Source organism: Macaca fascicularis, chromosome 2 (genome assembly GCF_037993035.2).
Source record: "Macaca fascicularis isolate 582-1 chromosome 2, T2T-MFA8v1.1".
In the NCBI taxonomy this organism is placed as follows: Eukaryota; Metazoa; Chordata; class Mammalia; order Primates; family Cercopithecidae; genus Macaca; species Macaca fascicularis.
Window position 1 is genome coordinate 136,050,293 of NC_088376.1, and position 17,729 is coordinate 136,068,021.

The window sequence follows — 17,729 nt, forward strand, 5'->3', positions numbered from 1 at the left end:
CATCATGTTTTTCTCCGCATTTTAATATCTCTGAAATTGGAAAGCCTTTGAAACATCAACAGTGACCTAGAATTGCAGCTTGCAGCATTTCTTTCTTTTTTAAAACAATGCAGTCTTAGAGTTGATGCTGACTTAGATTTAAAGGATGCAATATTAATAACTCTTGGAAGGCTTAGGATAGTGGATAGTCAGTACAAGCAACTTGGAAGAGACATTCACTCTTGAAGGAAAGACTTATGAGTATTCCGTGTAAGTAGGCTGATTTAAATAATGATGTGTTTCAAGTAAGAAAAAGTTTTAAGAAACATCTTAGTATGTTGCTTTTATATTTAGTTGGTATTGTTTGCTCAGAAGTTCAGGTCATTATGAGGATTTGTGGATAAAATTGCATCCTTAATTTGTGACTGTTTAAGAGATTTTGCCTTTTTAAAATTGTTAATGGAATAATACAAAAACTTTACATTATGGAATCATTATGGAATGAGGTTTCTTTTTTTTTTGTGAGACAGAGTTTTCGCTCTTGTTGCCCTGGCTGGAGTGCAATGGCGCGATCTCGGCTCACTGCAACCTCTGCCTCCTGGGGTCAAACAATTCTCCTGCCTCAGCCTCCCGAGTAGCTGAGATTACAGGCATGCGCCATCACGACTGGCTAATTTTATTTTATATTTTTAGTAGAGATACGGTTTCTCCATGTTGTTCAGGCTGGTCTTGAACTCCTGACCTCACGTGATCCACCCGCCTTGGCCTCATAGAATTGCTGGGATTACAGGCATGAGCCACGGTGCCCAGCTGGAATAAGGTTTCTTTAATGTGCCCTTTTAAAAAATCACTGAATTTGCCGGGCGCGGTGGCTCACGCCTGTAATCCCAGCACTTTGGGAGGCCGAGACGGGCGGATCACGAGGTTAGGAGATCGAGACCATCCTGGCTAACATGGTGAAACCCTGTCTCTACTAAAAAATACAAAAAACTAGCCGGGCGAGGTGGCGGGCGCCTATAGTCCCAGCTACTCGGGAGGCTGAGGCAGGAGAATGGCGTGAACCCGGGAGGCAGAGCTTGCAGTGAGCTGAGATCCGGCCACCGCACTCCAGCCTGGGTGACAGAGCGAGACTCCGTCTCAAAAAAAAAAAAAAAATCACTGAATTTGGTATTGAGATGAGGCATAGACTGTTAAAAAAAAACATGGCTGGATATTTAAAATACTTTTTTTATTACAAAAGTAGGAAACTTTGTTTAAAACAATTTAAATAGTGCAGTAGTTCATCAAAGGAAGACATGACAGTCCCTTCATTTCTATCCCGAGTAATACAGCATATTAATTTGAATATACTTAATATTTGTGTGCACTCAATAAAATAAAAAATGGAAGTGGATCATTTAGTAAGTTGCTTTTTAAAAAGTCACCATGAAAAATGAAAGTACACTTGAGCAAATCTTTGTATGTTAAGGGATTTAGATTTTTTAGGTATAATATGCTTGGAAGAGAAACACCAGAAGCCACTTAAAAGAATAATTTGGATCACCTTTGCTTTTTGGTTTTCAGTTTGAATGTTTTTGTTTCTGAATTACAAAGTTTCATCATTAGTAGCTTAATTTTTCTTTTTTTTTTTTTTTGAGACGGAGTCTCGCTCTGCCGCCCAGGCTGGAGTGCAGTGGCCGGATCTCAGCTCACTGCAAGCTCCGCCTCCCGGGTTCACGCCATTCTCCTGCCTCAGCCTCTGGAGTAGCTGGGACTACAGGCGCCCGCCACCTCGCCCGGCTAGTTTTTTGTATTTTTTAGTAGAGACGGGGTTTCACCGTGTTAGCCAGGATGGTCTCGATCTCCTGACCTCGTGATCCGCCCATCTCGGCCTCCCAAAGTGCTGGGATTACAGGCTTGAGCCACCGCGCCCGGCCGCTTAATTTTTCTTAATTTGTATTTTCACTAAGCATTTACCTTTTTAATAATTTTAAAAGGTAAAAAGCGTATATTAAAAATAAAATAGTCTTTATAGATATGATTGGCTGAAATGAACAGCCTTTTTCAGAGTAGAAACAAATTCATAAATATATACATAGTAAATTCAGATCTAATTTCTATGTAGGAAAATCAGTGTTTGGGTCTGATGCAGGAGCATTTATATATTTTGAAGATCTAGGATACTTACGTTGGAAAAATGTAAAATTCATCAATTTATAGTCAAGGGTAGAAAAAATTTATCAAACTAAAATCAAGGGATAAATTTCTAGGAAGAAAGGAAAATAGCAATAAAGTTACTTTATTGGTAGTGATCTGTCTTAAGATTGCCAATGTGTGTAACAACATAGAGGATCTTTTGCATTCTGTAGGATTACCTGCAGAGAATCACACTAAACCTAAATTCTCTGAATACTTTGGTGAACCTTAAGGCATTGGGTTGTCTGCTGGACTGAGTGTTTTAAATGGTTCATTTGGGAATGTCCACCCAGATTTGAATTAATTTAGTAGTCTCACAGCACTTTAAATATTAAATAGGAAATAAACTTCTAAATTATAATTAGAAAGCCCAAAGGAGTCTTTCTTCTTCCTTCCTCCCTCCCTTTCTCCCTTCCTCCCTTCCACCCTCCTTCCCTCCCTCCCTCTCTCCCTCTTCTTCCTTTCCTTTCTTCACAGCTCAGATTTCTGCTTGTAAGCTAAAGCATTTAAGATTTAGTCCCAAAATAATACTTGCCTTTTTGAATGCATCAAATTCATTTTAAAATGTTTACTTCCAAGCAGCACAACTGATTGTGGTTCACGTAAGCCCAAAAGAAAACTAGAAAAGAAGGGAAAGAAAGATTTATTAGAAGGATATTGAAGTAGCACTTAGAAACAAGGGTTGAGCTATGCTACCAAGCGAAAAGGTATGAGGATGGAGCCCAGGGACCTCAGCAGCGGAAGTTGTTAAGACTTGTTCTTCAGGTTCTAGCGAAGGACTGAGTTCCAGTCTTGGTATCTTCCATATTTTACATTTTTGGAGGAAAATAACTGATTGGCCTAGCCCTGGTCAGGTGGGATGATGAGAGAAACAGAGCTGGCTACTGGAGGCCCATCCATGTGTATTCAGTACCTTTTAAAGAAAATGGGAACCAAGAGCTGGGGAGCTAACTCATTAGTGTGTGCTGTAATCAGCATATATGTGTATACAGTACCTGTAATTCATCATACTGATAAAATGTGTTAAAATTATTGTCTTTAAACTGTTGTGAAGGTTATAATGGCAACTTACTGTGTCAGTGGGAATCACCTTCTGACCTTTAAAGGTCCAGATAAACTTAGCACTGACCTTTGTTCTATTATTGTGAGACGTTCATTGTTCTTACTAAGATCTTTGAATTGTTGAAATGCTTATATTTCTTGATGCTGTAGCTTCTGTTAGCCTAGTATCATGGAACATGATCTTATAAGGAAAAAGAGACATAGAACTGGGGATTATGGTCTGGGGAAGAATATAATAGTTGCTTTAAGGAAGTTAAAGTGCTTTGGGAGCAGTAACTTAAAAAGTTTATTTCTGGCAAGGAATATTTAGCAGTGCATCATGGTGCAAGGAGGCGTTTTAACTTAGTCTGGGCAGAGGGAACAGTGAGCAAAGGAGTAGTAAAGTTCAGAGCTGTGGAGGAAGAATTAGGATACATTAGGAAGGGTCTTGCTAATGCATAGAATTTTGGCTTTAGAAAGACATTAGAAATTAACGAAGACTTTTGAGCAGAGAAAAGATAAATCAGAGCTTTGCCCTGGAGAAATTGAGTCTAATTCAAAGGAATTAGGAAAATCACTCAGGAGATTATTATGATATTTAAGCTAGAGGAGATGAGAATTTGCAATGGTGCAGCATTATGTGGGAATGAACATGAAGGTTCACAGACAACATTGGGTTATGGATCTGTAGATAGTATCTGTTCATCCTCACCTTGCCTGGGTTTTGTATAGGTTTTCTAACTTGATTTTGCTTGCCCTTTCTAGTCTTGTCTAATACATGCTATTAATGGTAGTCATGCTACAATGTAAGTGTGTTATTCCCATAAGTGAAGTCTTTATGCACCTTCTCCCTTGCTCGAGTTAAAACTTAAGTTTCTTATGAGATTTAAGGCATAAATAATTGTGACTCTACTTAATTTGGTAATTTTCTATTTGTTCCCTGTGTTTTTCTTTTCTCCTAAATTACTCAGTTCTCTGGTATAAATTCATACTGCGTCATCCCAGTGACTTTGTACATAACGTTCATTCCCTTTGCTGGAACAAAGACCTTACTTTTTCTTTGTGCACATTTTTTCTCTCTTCTTCTGTGTTGCTCTTGACTTTGTGCTTTATGTATGTATGTATGTATGTATTTATTGAGACAGAGTCTCGCTCTGTCACCCAGGCTGGAGTGCAGTGGCATGATCTCGGCTCACTGCAAGCTCTGCCTCCCGGGTTCACGCCATTCTGCCTCAGCCTCCCGAGTAGCTGGGACTACAAGTGCCCGCCACCACGCCCAGCTAATTTTTTGTATTTTTAGTAGAGACAGGATTTGGCCATGTTAACCAGGATGGCTTCGATCTCCCAACCTCGCGATCCACCCGCCTTAGCCTCCCAAAGTGCTGGGATTACAGGCGTGAGCCACCGCGCCCGGCAACTTTGTGCTCATTTTAAAAGGTACATGCTAGGGGTCATCTCTTCTAGAAAACCTCCATTGACCCTGAATTAGATGTGACTCAGCCCACTTCTGTCATCATATATAAAATTTGCTGTGCCAATGTTTTTTGTTTAGATTGTGAACTCCCTTAGGACAACTAAATTCTTTATATATCTTTTCTTACCACATAATAGCTTAGGGATGCGTGTTTGCATTAACTTTTGTTTGGCCTATACCGAGCTTTACAACCTGCAGGCTGCGTGCAGCCTGGGGCAGCTTTGAATGTTACCCAACACAAATTCATTAACTTTCTTGAAACATTATGAGACTTTTGCGATTTTTAAAAAAATAGCACATCAACTATCATTAGTGTTAGTGTATTTTATGTGTAGTGCGAGACAATTTCTCTTCCAGTGTGACCCAGGGAAGCCAAAACATTGGACACTCCTCTACTATAATATTCCTATAACTAGATGTCATGATGTATTTTAGAGTATGGATTCTGAAGCCATAATGCCTGGATTGAAATCCTAACCCTGTTACTTATTAACTGTGCAATTATAGGCAGCTTATTTAACCTTACTTAACCTGTTTCAAAGTTGCTTATTGTTAATAAAATGGGGAGAGTAGTACCACCTAATTCATACATATGCTTCTGAAGATTGAGTTAGTATGTCCAAAGTGCATAGAACAGTATCTGGCATTTGTGGTTATATATGTGCTTGCTGTTTTTATTATGCATTGCAGTTCAAATATGAATCTGTTCCCCTATTTTTTTGTTTGTGTTTGAGACGGATTCTTGCTCTGTTGCCAGGCTGGTGTGCAGTGGTGTGATCTCAGCTCACTGAACCTCTGTCTCCCAGGTTCGAGCTATTCCCCTGCCTCAGCCTCCCGAGTAGCTGGGACCACAGGTGCGCGCCACCGTTGCCTGGCTTATTTTTTGTATTTTAGTAGAGATGGGGTTTCACCATGCTGGCCAGGATGATCTCGATCTCCTGACCTCATGATCCGCCCGCCTTGGCCTCCCAAAGTGCTGGGATTACAGGCGTGAGTCACTCCTCCCAGCTATTCTCTTATTGATTGCCAAAACAATTCTACACATAATTCCCAGATCTGCTTGGAAGGTGGCATTTTTTCTGCCTGATTTCTTTTTTCTACTGTAGATGGTTTGTAAACATTATTCCCACAGAGTGGGCTTCAGGATATTCATTTATTCAATCACCAGATAATTATTCAGTGCCTACTACTTGACAGACTTTGCATTTGTTTTATATATGTGTGTGTGTGTGTGTGTGTGTGTGTGTGTGTGTGTGTGTGTGTGTGAGAATAAATATGTGGGCAGACAGATGATTAAATAAGTTATATATTATGTTACTGGATAGTAATGGCAATGCAAAAATAAGAAAAAGAGTAAGGGAAATAAGAGTTAAGAGTGGAGAATGTTACAGCTGTTTTAGAATTTGTCTAGTAGACTTTCTGGGAGGTCTTTACCAGAAAGCCTCCCCGCCGCTCCCCTCAAATTCCCATGTTACTTTTTTTTTTTTTTTTTAAGTGTGAATAGGTAGTTGGATTTTTTTTTTTTTTAAAGAGACGGGGTGGGCTGGGCACTAGTGGGTCATGCCTGTAATCCCAGCACTTTGGGAGGCTGAGGCAGGTGGATCACCTGAGGTCAGGAGTTCGAGACCAGCTTGCTCAACACGGTGAAACCCCATCTCTATTAAAAATACAAAAATTAGCCAGGCGTGGTGGCGCACGCCTGTCATCCTAGCTGCTCGGGAAGCTGAGGCAGAATAGCTTGAACCCGGGAGGCAGAGGTTGCAGTGAGCTGAGATCGTGCCACCACACTCCAGCCGGGGTGTCAGAGCAAGACTCAATCTAAAAAAAAAAAAGAGAGAGAGACGGGATTTTACTATGTTTCCCAGGCTGATTGCAAACTTGTGGGCTCAAGTGATCCTCCCACCTCAGCCTCCCAAAGGCTGAGATTACAGGTGTGAGCCACCATGCCTGGCTAGGTAGTTGGAATTTTAAATAATATGGTCAGAGGAGGTCTCATTTAGAAGGTGACATTTGACTGAGGCCCAAGAAGTAAGGGAGTCAGCCATGCAGTATATAGAAGATAAATCCAGGTAGAAGACTTTTTTTTTTTTTGAGATGGAGTCTCGCTCTCTCACCAGGCTTGAGTGCAGAGGTGCAGTCTTGGCTCACTGCAATCTGTGCCTCCTGGTTTCAAACAATTCCCCTGCCTCAGCCTCCTGAGTAGCTGGGACTACAGATGCGCGCTATCATGCCCAGCTAATTTGTGTATTTTTAGTAGAGACAGAGTTTCACCATGTTGGCCAGGAGGGTTTCGATCTCCCGACCTCGTGATCCACCCGCCTCGGCCTCCCAAAGTGCTAGGATTACAGGCGTGAGCCACTGCGCCTGGCCAAGGTAGAAGAATCTTTCATTGCAAAAGCCTTAAGTAGGACTAGTGTGTTTAGCCCTTTCACAGACTAACAAGGAGGCTACTGTGGCTAAAGTAGACTGATCAAGGAGAGGAGGAGGTAAAGGAAATGGGGGAAATATAATGTAGGGCAATGTGGAGCACTGTAAAGGCTTTGGGCTTTGAGTGAAATCCAGAGCTGTTGCAGCTTTTTGTTGTTGTTGTTGTTGTTGTTTTTGAGGCAGAGTCTCACTCTGTCATGCAGGCTGAGTGCAGTGATGTGATCATGGCTCACTGCAGCCTCGAACTCCCGGGCTCAAGCAGTACTCCTCCGTCAGTCTCCCGAGTAGCCGAGACTACAAGCTTGCGCCACCATGCCTGGCAAATTTTTAATTTTTTTGTAGAGACAGGATCTTGTTGCCCAGGCTGGTTGAACTCCTAGATACAAACAGTCCTCCCACATTGTCCTCCCAAAGTGTTGGGATTACATGCGTGAGCCACTGCACCTGGCTAGGATTGCAGAGTTTTGAGCAGAGGAGTGACACTGTCAGACTTAAGTGTTAAAAGAATTGTCCAATGAATGGCTGTGCTGAAAATATATTTGAGGTAAAGTAAACTAGAAGCTTACTTCTAGGGGAGAATTGCTCAAGTGGTGCTCTTGAGTAGGTGATCAAATGGCAAATCTAGTATATAAATAGACTAGAGCATGGATAGCTCCATCTGTGATAACAGGTGGGAATTCAGGGTGTGTACATGTACATGACAGTAGGTAACTGGTGGGACTCTGGAAATTCCTTATTTCAGTTTTATAAGTGCAACAGGAAGCAAGGTCATTGAGTGTGAGGGAGGGAAAACTCAATGTAGGGTTGAGGTGAGAAGATATGAAATAGTTACTGGGAGAGTTAGAGAATGAAATAGACTGGGGATAATGTCTGGTAGCATTTATAGTGTACTCAAGATCAGCCAGCATGGTTGTGGATTTTTCTTTGTCTTTGGTTTCTTTCCTATGTTTGTGTAGGCAAAGATTTGGTGGGGATTGCGTTGAATTTTTTTTTTTTTTTTTTTTTTACAGTGAATCCAGAGAAGGGCTAGACAACGAACTATATATGAGGGAGTGATTATAATTTCTTTTTCTTTCTTTTTTTTTTTGTTTTTGTGTTTTTAGACGGAGTCTCGCTGTGTTGCCCAGGCTGAAGTGCAATGGTATGATCTCGGCTCACTGCAACCTCTGCCTCCCGGGTTCAAGCAGTTATCGTGCCTCAGTCTCCTGAGTAGCTGGGATTACAAGCACGCGCCACCATACCTGGCTAATTTTTGTATTTTTAGTAGAGATGGGGTTTCACCGTGTTGAGCAGGCTGGTCTCGAACTCCTGACCTCAGGTGATCTACCTGAAATGCTGGGGTTACATGTGTGAGCCACAGCACCGGGCCTGATTATAATTATTACAATTGAAGCTGGGTAATGAAGGGAGAGAGGTTGTCAGAGGGGTGAGGGACAGTAAAAAGGTAATAGAATCAATGGATAGGAAATCCTGGTGGAGTCAAAGAATTTTTGGAGTAAGTCTAACATATGTAAATGTCTTTTAGCTCATCAAGAACTACAAAAATGTAACTAGCTAAGGTTTGACAAAGCTAAGTGATATAACTCTTCTCTGTACTTTTCTGTTAGTTGAAATGTTTCCTTTATTTTTATGGCTGAGTGCAGTGATTCACGCCTGTAATCCCAGCACTTTGGGAGGCCAAGACGGGTGGATCACCTGAGGCCAGGAGTTCGAGACCAGCCTGGCCAACATGGTCTCTGCTAATAATACAACAAAATTAGCTGGACGTGGTGGCACTCACCTGTAATCCCAGCTACTCGGGAGGCTGAGGCAGGAGAATCACTTGAACCAGGAGGTGGAGACTGTAGTGAGCTGAGATTGTGCCATGGCACTCCATCCTGGGCAACAGAGTGAAACTTTGTCTCAATAAAGACAGGAAAAATGAAAGAAAGAATTATTTCATTTATTTTTTAAAACAAGCAGTTTTGTGAATGGGTGGAGAAGCAATGTTGGGTAGAGATTTTGTCCTCTCTGATTAAAGAGGATAAAGTGCCTTTAGAAGTATTTCTAGGCCAGAGAGAATGCCAATATAAGCCCAAGCATCTTATTATGGTCTAACACAGGTCTTTCTCGCTGTTCCAGTCTTCCTTACTAATGCCATCTCAGGACACTACTCTCATCCCCAAAGCCGTCTGCATATATCTACTGTATTACTCAGATGTTCTTCCCATCCTGAGTTTCTTGAGGAAAAGCAACCATTGGGTGCTTACGAGGTGTCAGCCACTTTACTAAGCACTTTGCTTACACTAGTGTTAATCGTTACAGCAACAAAAGTAAATACTATTATCCCTGTTTCACAGATGGGGGAAACAGAGAGGCTAGGGTTATCTGCCTTAGGCTCTACAAATGAGAAAGTGGTTGAAATACCTGGTCAGGCTTCCAGACTCCAGACCTCCACCTGACTCTTTTTAAATTGATATTTTTTATTATTTAGTTACTTTTATTAAAGTTATATGCACATGCTTTAGTGAATTCATTAATATGACAAAGGTCACAAAAAAGTCTCTGTGTACTTTCTTTTATCTCTTACTCCTGAGAGACAACCAGTTTAAATTTTTTTTTTTTAATTTTTTGAGCTGCAAGTAAAACTGCTTTAAAATCATTTAGTAGTTGCTTTTGGTGTTTACCTTCCTCTTTTCTTCTCTTTTCTTCTCTTTTTTCTTTTCTTTTGGTTTCTTTTCTTTTTTTTTTTTCTGGAGACAAGAGTCTTGCTCTACTGCCAGGCTGGGGTGCAGTAGCACGATCTCGACTCATTGCAACCCCCAACTCCCTGGTTCAAGCGATTCTCCTGCCTCAGCCTCCTGAGTAGCTGGGATTACAGGCACACACCACCATGCCCAGCTAATTTTTGTATTTTTAGTAGAGGCGGGGTTTTACCATTTTGGCCAGGATGGTGTTGATTTCTTGACCTTGTGATCTGCCCACCTTGGCCTCCTAAAGTGCTAGGATTACAGGCATGAGCCACCGTGCCTGGCCTACCTTCCTATTTTTAAGGTGCAGTCTTTTTACTAGTTACTTTTTTCCTTGATTTTACAGTCTAGTTACTTTTTCCTTTTTTCCTTACTTACTTCAGACAGTAAGAAATATCTGATTTCTTACTAATGAAAGTTAAGATTTAGTTTCTTTTACGTGCTCCTTCTCCAAGTATAGACACATACTTCCCACTTGAACTGCTCATGTTTTCCAATATAATTACATTGAAATTTTAGTCACATTAGCATTCAATATATACATTGTCTCTGTTAATGCTATTTTTTTCATTTAGTTTTCTGTATGCTTATGACTAATTCAACTCAGATTTTAGTTGTTTACATATCAATTTCATGTTTAAAAAAAAATCTCTTGTAGAGCCTTCTTAACTGCTCCATTCTGGACTGGTTGCTTGCTAGACCTGCCTTAATCCTACCATGTTATGACGAAGATGGAAATCCTACCATCTTATGATGGGAGACCCATTTTTATCATCCTGTAATTAACTTTCTGTGTTGGAGTCTCAGTTTTCTAGATACCATGTCATGCTCTTTCTTGGTTTACATCATTGTTTTGGTGGAATGAGAGAAGGCACAATAACACTTTGTTTTTTGTTTGTTTGTTTTTTGTACTTTCAGTGTCTGAAAATGTGTTTATTCTACCTACTTATTTGATAGTCTGGTTATTCTAGGTTGAAAATTATTGTCTCTCTGAATTTTGAAGGAATTTTTTCATTGCTTTCTTTGACACCGGTTGATAAAACTGGAGCCCTCTTTGTATGTGACCTGGTTTGTGTCCCTGGAGTTTTATAGAATCTTTGATTCCAGAATTACACAGTTTTTACTACAGTGTGCTTTGCTGTGATTCTCTTTGTCAACCTTTGTGTTGGTCACTCTTTAGCAACTCTTGTGAGTTCTCTTAATTTGAAAACTAGTATTTTTTTTTTTTTTTTTTGAGGCGGAGTCTCGCTCTGTCGCCCAGGCTGGAGTGCAGTGGCGCGATCTCGGCTCACTGCAAGCTCCGCCTCCCGGGTTCCCGCCATTCTCCTGCCTCAGCCTCCCGAGTAGCTGGGACTACAGGCACCCGCCACCACGCCCGGCTAATTTTTTTGTATTTTTAGTGGAGACGGGGTTTCATTGTGTTAGCCAGGATGGTCTCGATCTCCTGACCTCGTGATCCGCCCGTCTCGGCCTCCCAAAGTGCTGGGATTACAGGCTTGAGCCACCGCGCCCGGCCGAAAACTAGTATTTTTTAATTCTGGGAACTATTTATGGATTGGTTGGTTGAGGCAAAACATGCAAAAAATGAAATTTACCACTTTTTAACCATTGCTGAATGTACAGTTCGGTGGCATTAAGTACATTGACATTGTTGTAGAGCCATCATCACTACTCATTTCCAGAACCTTTTTATTGTCCCAAATATAAATTCTGTACCCATTAAATGATAATGACCATTCTTCCTTCCTCTCAATCCCTGTCTAGCTTTTGTGTCTTTGAGTTTGGTGGATTTTAGGTACCTCACTTAAGTGACATTATAAAATATTTTGTGTCTGGCTTATTTTACTTTACGTTAATGCTTTCAGGGTTCAGGGTTGTTTTTACCTTTTAGCCATTGTGAATAACACTGCCGTGAATGTTGGTGTGCGAGTGTCTAAGTCTCTGCTTTCACTTCTTTTGGGTATACACCTAGAAGTAGAATTGCTGGATCATACGTTAGTTCTGTGTTGAACTTTTCGAGGAACTGTTTTCCACTATGGCCGCGCCATTTTACGTTCCTATCAGCAGTGCCCAGTGGTCCCAGTTTCTCCATATCCTCATCAATGCTTGTTATTTTCAATTTTTAAAAAATATTTTTGATTTAAAATAATTACTGGCTTCTTCTCCACTTTGTGTGTGTGTATTTTTTTCTTTTTAAACTGGTCATTTAGACTTTGGACCTCTTGTACTACTCTTATAATTTTCTGATTACTTCTCTCCTTTTTATAAATGTCTTTAAACAATTCACCTTTTAAAAAGAATGTTAAATAGTACCATCATTAAATCAGTAGTTTTGTTTTATTTTAACTCCTCCTCTTCCCTCTGAATCTATAGTTTTCTTGTGTAGAATTTTCCAGGTAACTCAGAAAACTTGCTGACTATTATTACTCAGGATGTGGAGATTCCTGCCAGTTAGTGGACCCATATTTTCCTGCAATTTCTTAGTCTTCAAGAATCCTAGCTCCATTTGATAACTATGAGTAGTGCTTTTTGAATAACTTCTTTTGGAGGGATGAGACTACAGCAAGCTGCAGTTTTGTTTTGTTTTTTAGAGACTGTTCCTCTTTCGCCCAGGCTGCAATGCAGTGGCACAGTCATAGCTCACTGCAGCCTTGAACTTCTAGGTTCAAGCAATCCTCCTACCTCAGCCTCCCGGGTAGCTAGGATTACAGGTACGTGCCACCATGCCTGGATAATTTTTAAATTTTTTTGTAGGGATGGGATCTTGCTATGTTGCCCTGGCTGGTCTCAAACTCCTGGGCTCAAGCAGTCTTCCTGCCTCAGCCTTCCAAAGTGTTGGGGTTACAGGCATTGGCCAATGTGCCTGGACCTAGTTTTGTTCTTAAAAAAGCATTTCCAGGCCGGGCGCGGTGGCTCAAGCCTGTAATCCCAGCACTCTGGGAGGCCCAGGCGGGCGGATCACGAGGTCAGGAGATCGAGACCATCCTGGCTAACACGGTGAAACCCCGTCTCTACTAAAAAAAATACAAAAAACTAGCTGGGCGAGGTGGCGGGCGCCTGTAGTCCCAGCTATTCGGGAGGCTGAGGCAGGAGAATGGCGTAAACCCGGGAGGCGGAGCTTGCAGTGAGCTGAGATCCGGCCACTGCACTCCAGCCCGGGCGACAGAGCGAGACTCCGTCTTAAAAAAAAAAAAAAAAAAAAGCATTTCCAACAATTCAGATCATTGGTCTGGGCAAAGGTGGGCGAGACCTCAAAAGCAAAGACAACGAAAGCAAAAATAGACTAATGGGATTACATCAAGCTAAAAAGCTTCGGCGCGACAAGGGAAAAGTCAGCAGAGTGAAGAAAATGGAATGGGAGAAAATATTTGCAAACTATCTTTCTGACAAGGGATTAATAACTAGAATATATAGGGAACTCAACTCAAAAGCAAAAAACACCAAATAATCCAGTTAAAATGGGCAAATTATCTGAACATTTTTCAGAAGATATACAGGTATATGAAATACTTTCAACCTGGCTAATCATCAGGAAAATGTAAATCACAACCACAGTGAGATGATATACACCCCAGTTAAATGACTATTAACAAAAAGACAAGCCAGGCATGGTGGCACACACCTGTAGTTCCAGCTGCTTGGGAAGCTGAGGTGGGAGCATCACTTGAGCCCAGGAGGCAGAGGTTGCAGTGAGGTGAGATTGCACCACTGCACTCCACTCTGGGTGACAGAGTAAGACCATGTCTAAAAAAGAAAGAGTAATAGCAGATTCTGGCAAGGGTGCAGAAAAAGGGAAACACTAGTACACTGCTGGTGGAAATGTAGATTGGTACAGCTACTATGCGAAACAGTGTAGAGGTTCCTCAGAAACCTAAAAATAGGTCTGCCGTCTGACCTAGCCATCCCCACTGCTGGATGAATGTCCACAAGAAAAGAAATCAGTATGTCAAAGAGATACGTGCACTTTCTTTTTTTTTTTTCCATTTTTGAGATGGAGTCTTGCTTGTTTCCCAGGCTGGAGTGCAGTGGTGCAATCTCGGCTCACTGCAACCTCTGCCTCTCAAGTTCAAGTGATTCTCCTGCCTCAGCCTCCCCAAATAGCTGGGACTGCAGGCACACACCACCACGCCTGGCTAATTTTTGTGTTTTTAGTAGAGACGGGGTTTCTCCATGTTGGCCAGGCTGGTCTTGAACTCCTGATCTGCCTGCCTCGGCCTCCCAAAGTGCTGGGATTACAGGCGTGAGCCACCACGCCTGGCCGATACTTGCATATTTATTGCAGCACTGTTTACAGTAGTCAAGATAGAGAATCAACCTAAGTATCTGTAAATGGATGCATGGATAAAGAAAATGGGTGTGTGTATATATATGTGTACACATATATACATCTATAATACACATATATATATATACACATATACACATACACACACACACCATGGAATACAATCCAATTCAGATATAAAAAGAATGAATGAAGTCTCATCCTTTGCACCAGTGTGGATGGAACTGGAGATCATTAGATTAAGTGAAATAAGACAGGCACAGAAAGACAAATATCACATGCTCTCATGCATTATGTTGGAGCTAAAAAAGTTGAACTTAACGGAGGTAGAGAGTAGAATGAGGGTTATCAGAGGCTGAGAAGGGTGGGGGGCCAGGGATGAATAGAAGTTGGTTAATAGGTACAAAAGTACAGTCAGATAAAAAGAGTACGTTTTAGTATTTGATAGCACAGTAGGATGACTATAGTTAATAATTTATTGTATATTTCAAAATAGCTAGAGAAGATCTGAAATGTTCCCAACACAAATGATAAATGTTTGAAATAGATATCCCAAATACTGATTTGACCAATACACATTGCATACATGTATCAAAAGTGTCACGTGTATCCCATAAATATGTATAATTATGTATCAGTACAAATTTCCAGTTTATCTTTTTAGTTTTGTCATATGTAGATGGAGATTCCCCGGAAGGGTTAATTCATTTAATAGTGTTGACATGTTCATTTTCCATGTATTCAGTCCTTAAACCAAAGTACAAATTGTTCTTTTGATAGGTACTTTGCTTTTAATGATTTTTTTCTTCTTTTTTTGAAAGTATGAGATACAGAAAAAATGCATTCCAGATAATTATTACTTACTTGATTGGTAATTTTAAAGTAGCACATAACTCTGGGGTATACTTTAAAATAGCAGTGAAAGTAATCTGTATATAAAATTACACAAAATAAATGAATACCAAAATATTAAAAGCCAACATAGCAGACATTGTTAAGATACTTTTGTTTTACTTTCAAACTCAAGATTCTTCAGGATAAAACCTTTGTATTAAAATATACAGTAATCTCTCACCACTTGTGGCTGTGCCAACTCATTTTTGTATTTCAGTAACAGATTTTAAACTTTAATCACTTACATATGCCTTTCAGTCTCCCTAAATTTAAAAATGGAATGATTATTGTCTTTGCTGTATATCACATGAATTGGTCTTTGGGTTGGATGAAAGGGGGATTTTTTTCCCCCTCCGCTTAATACACAGGTGACTATACCCAAGAAAAAAATTCTAGATTAGATCTTCATAGTCCGTTATCTTGTACAACTGAAAGTGATTCATGAGATAGATTTTAATGCTAATGAGTATTTATTTTTTAAATGAACCATCTGTATATTAGGTTTAGATTATTTAGATTTCTTTATCTCTGTTTCTTTAAAAAGATGTGTATACACGTGCCACAAATTTTATTCCTCAAATTTTGTGACTTTGATCTTGGCAGTTCTGATTTCCCCAGTCTTTTTATTTTAAGGTAAGCAGTAAGCAGTAAGATGTTAACAAAAGGGATTGTGTGTTGTAGTGTCCTCCACCAGGGACCACTTCCCTCCCATGGTTCATTTGGCAGTGGCTTAGAGATATTTTTTTTTACCACTTGGAGTGAGGATTGCTACTGGATAGAGGTCAGGGATGCAAATATCCTACAGTGCACACAGACAGCAGCTCATCGGAAGCTAAAACCCTTTGACTCAAGATGTCCATAGTGCAGAGTTTGAGAAACTCATTTATTGTTTATATTAAACACCTGCTCCTTGCTTTACTTTGGTCAATGTATTTCCAATTCCTTTTTCTGTAAGGTTCAGCTTAAAGTTCCAACTTTGTCCTGAAGCCCTTCCTTGGTGAGCCTAAACCTACATTGTGATCTCTAGGTTCTGTTGTACTATCACTGAAATCTCTGCAATTAAGTGTTTATGATGTCTTATTTTTTTTTATTTTTTATTTTTTTCTGTTGAGACGGAGTCTTGCTCTGTCACCCAGGCTGGAGTGCAGTGACACGATCCTGGCTCACTGCAAGCTCTGCCTGGCGGGTTCACTCCATTCTCCTGCCTCAGCCTCCCCAGCAGCTGGGACTACAGGCGCACGCCGCCACACCCGGCTAATTTTTTTGTATTTTTGGTAGAGACAGGGTTTCACTGTGTTAGCCAGGATGGTCTCGATCTCCTGACCTCGTGATCCGCCTGCCTCGGCCTCCCAAAATGCTGGAATTACAGGCGTGAGCTTAATATCTGTAAGTCTGGTTTTCCAAATGAATTTTGTTTTACTATTTAAGCACACCTGCTGGCAGGAACAAAGTAATTTTGTTAGTCAAGGATTGTCGCATATTTCTTCAGGACTTGCTAAGTGCTGTTGACCTTGATGTTAGGGCTGAGTTGGTAGAATGAATAAAAGGGCCCAGGTCCTACCTACCTGGTCCTGTCTGGCACATGTAGGGGTGAAGGGATAGATCAGTCCCTGTTGATGGCAGATTGGGATTGGTATCAACTAGATTTTAGAGGAGGTGGTAAAAAGTGGTAGCAAAAGTGGTGAGAAAAGTGACTCCCTGGTTGCAGGGAGGAAGGTAGATCCACTTCAGCCATTAAGCTAGTACAAGTTTAAAAAGTCAACATCTCTTTGTTGGCTGTGGTCATTGTGAGCCAGCTGTTAGAAGAGTCATCTTTGCTACAGCACTTATGTAGAAGGGAGGAGTCCGTGTTGGTATAGTAACAGATTCTAGGGACATTTTTCTTTTTCTTTTTCTTTCTCTCTCTCTTTTTTTTTTCTTTTTTTTGTTTTGAGATGGAGTCTCTCTCTCTCTCACCCAGTGGAGTGCAGTGTCACCCAGGCTGGAGTGCAGTGGCCCGATCTCGGCTTACAGCAATCTCCACCTCCCAGGTTCAAGCAATTCTCCTGCCTCAGCCTCCCGAGTAGCTGGGACTACAGGCGTGCGCCACCTTGCCCGGCTAATTTTTGTATTTTTAGTAGAGACAGGGTTTCACCATTCTGGCCAGGTTGGTTTCGAAATCCTGACGTCGTGATTCGCCCAGCCAGGGACATTCTCAATAAGGGCTCAAAAGGCTAAAAATTAAGCACGAGTCAGGCTAACCAGAACATACTGTTGGTTAGACTTTTTGTTTTAATTGGTAGGGAGAGGTGAGTGAGTAGATAGTAATTTGAATCTTTAGGCATTTTTAGAATCCTTATCATGAATATGTAAGGTACCAAGTAAGAAACCCAAGTTTACACTGAGCTATTGTCTGAAAGTTTGTGTTACCTTCTGAAGCTTTCTTTTTCATCTGATTGGATCCTTTATGTGTACAACCATTTAGCAGTCTAATTTGAAAAATTCACTTTCAGTGGCAAATACTTTCCCTTCAGAATTTTTATCAAAACTTTATTGCTTCGAAGCAGGTATCATGCCATCTTGAGATCATGCCATCACTCAGAAGTTTCTGAGTGAGAAAATATGTAACACTTCAAAGATAATTTCAAAATAGGAAACATGAGAAATATTTTAGTGTCATTTCATTTATATCAAAAACAATACTTTTTTTTGATGAGACTGAGGTGTTTTTTTTTTGTTGCCCAGG

At 40.7% G+C, this 17,729-nt stretch overlaps 1 protein-coding gene and 1 pseudogene across 8 annotated transcripts in view; both read left to right on the plus strand.

Annotated features, from left to right (window-relative positions):
* The window catches only part of PPP4R2 (protein phosphatase 4 regulatory subunit 2), a 72,233-nt gene that overhangs the window by 25,937 nt on the left and 28,567 nt on the right, over nucleotides 1-17,729 (plus strand). The window lies entirely within an intron of this gene.
* On the plus strand, nucleotides 6,050-6,115 carry LOC123572039 (U7 small nuclear RNA; annotated as a pseudogene).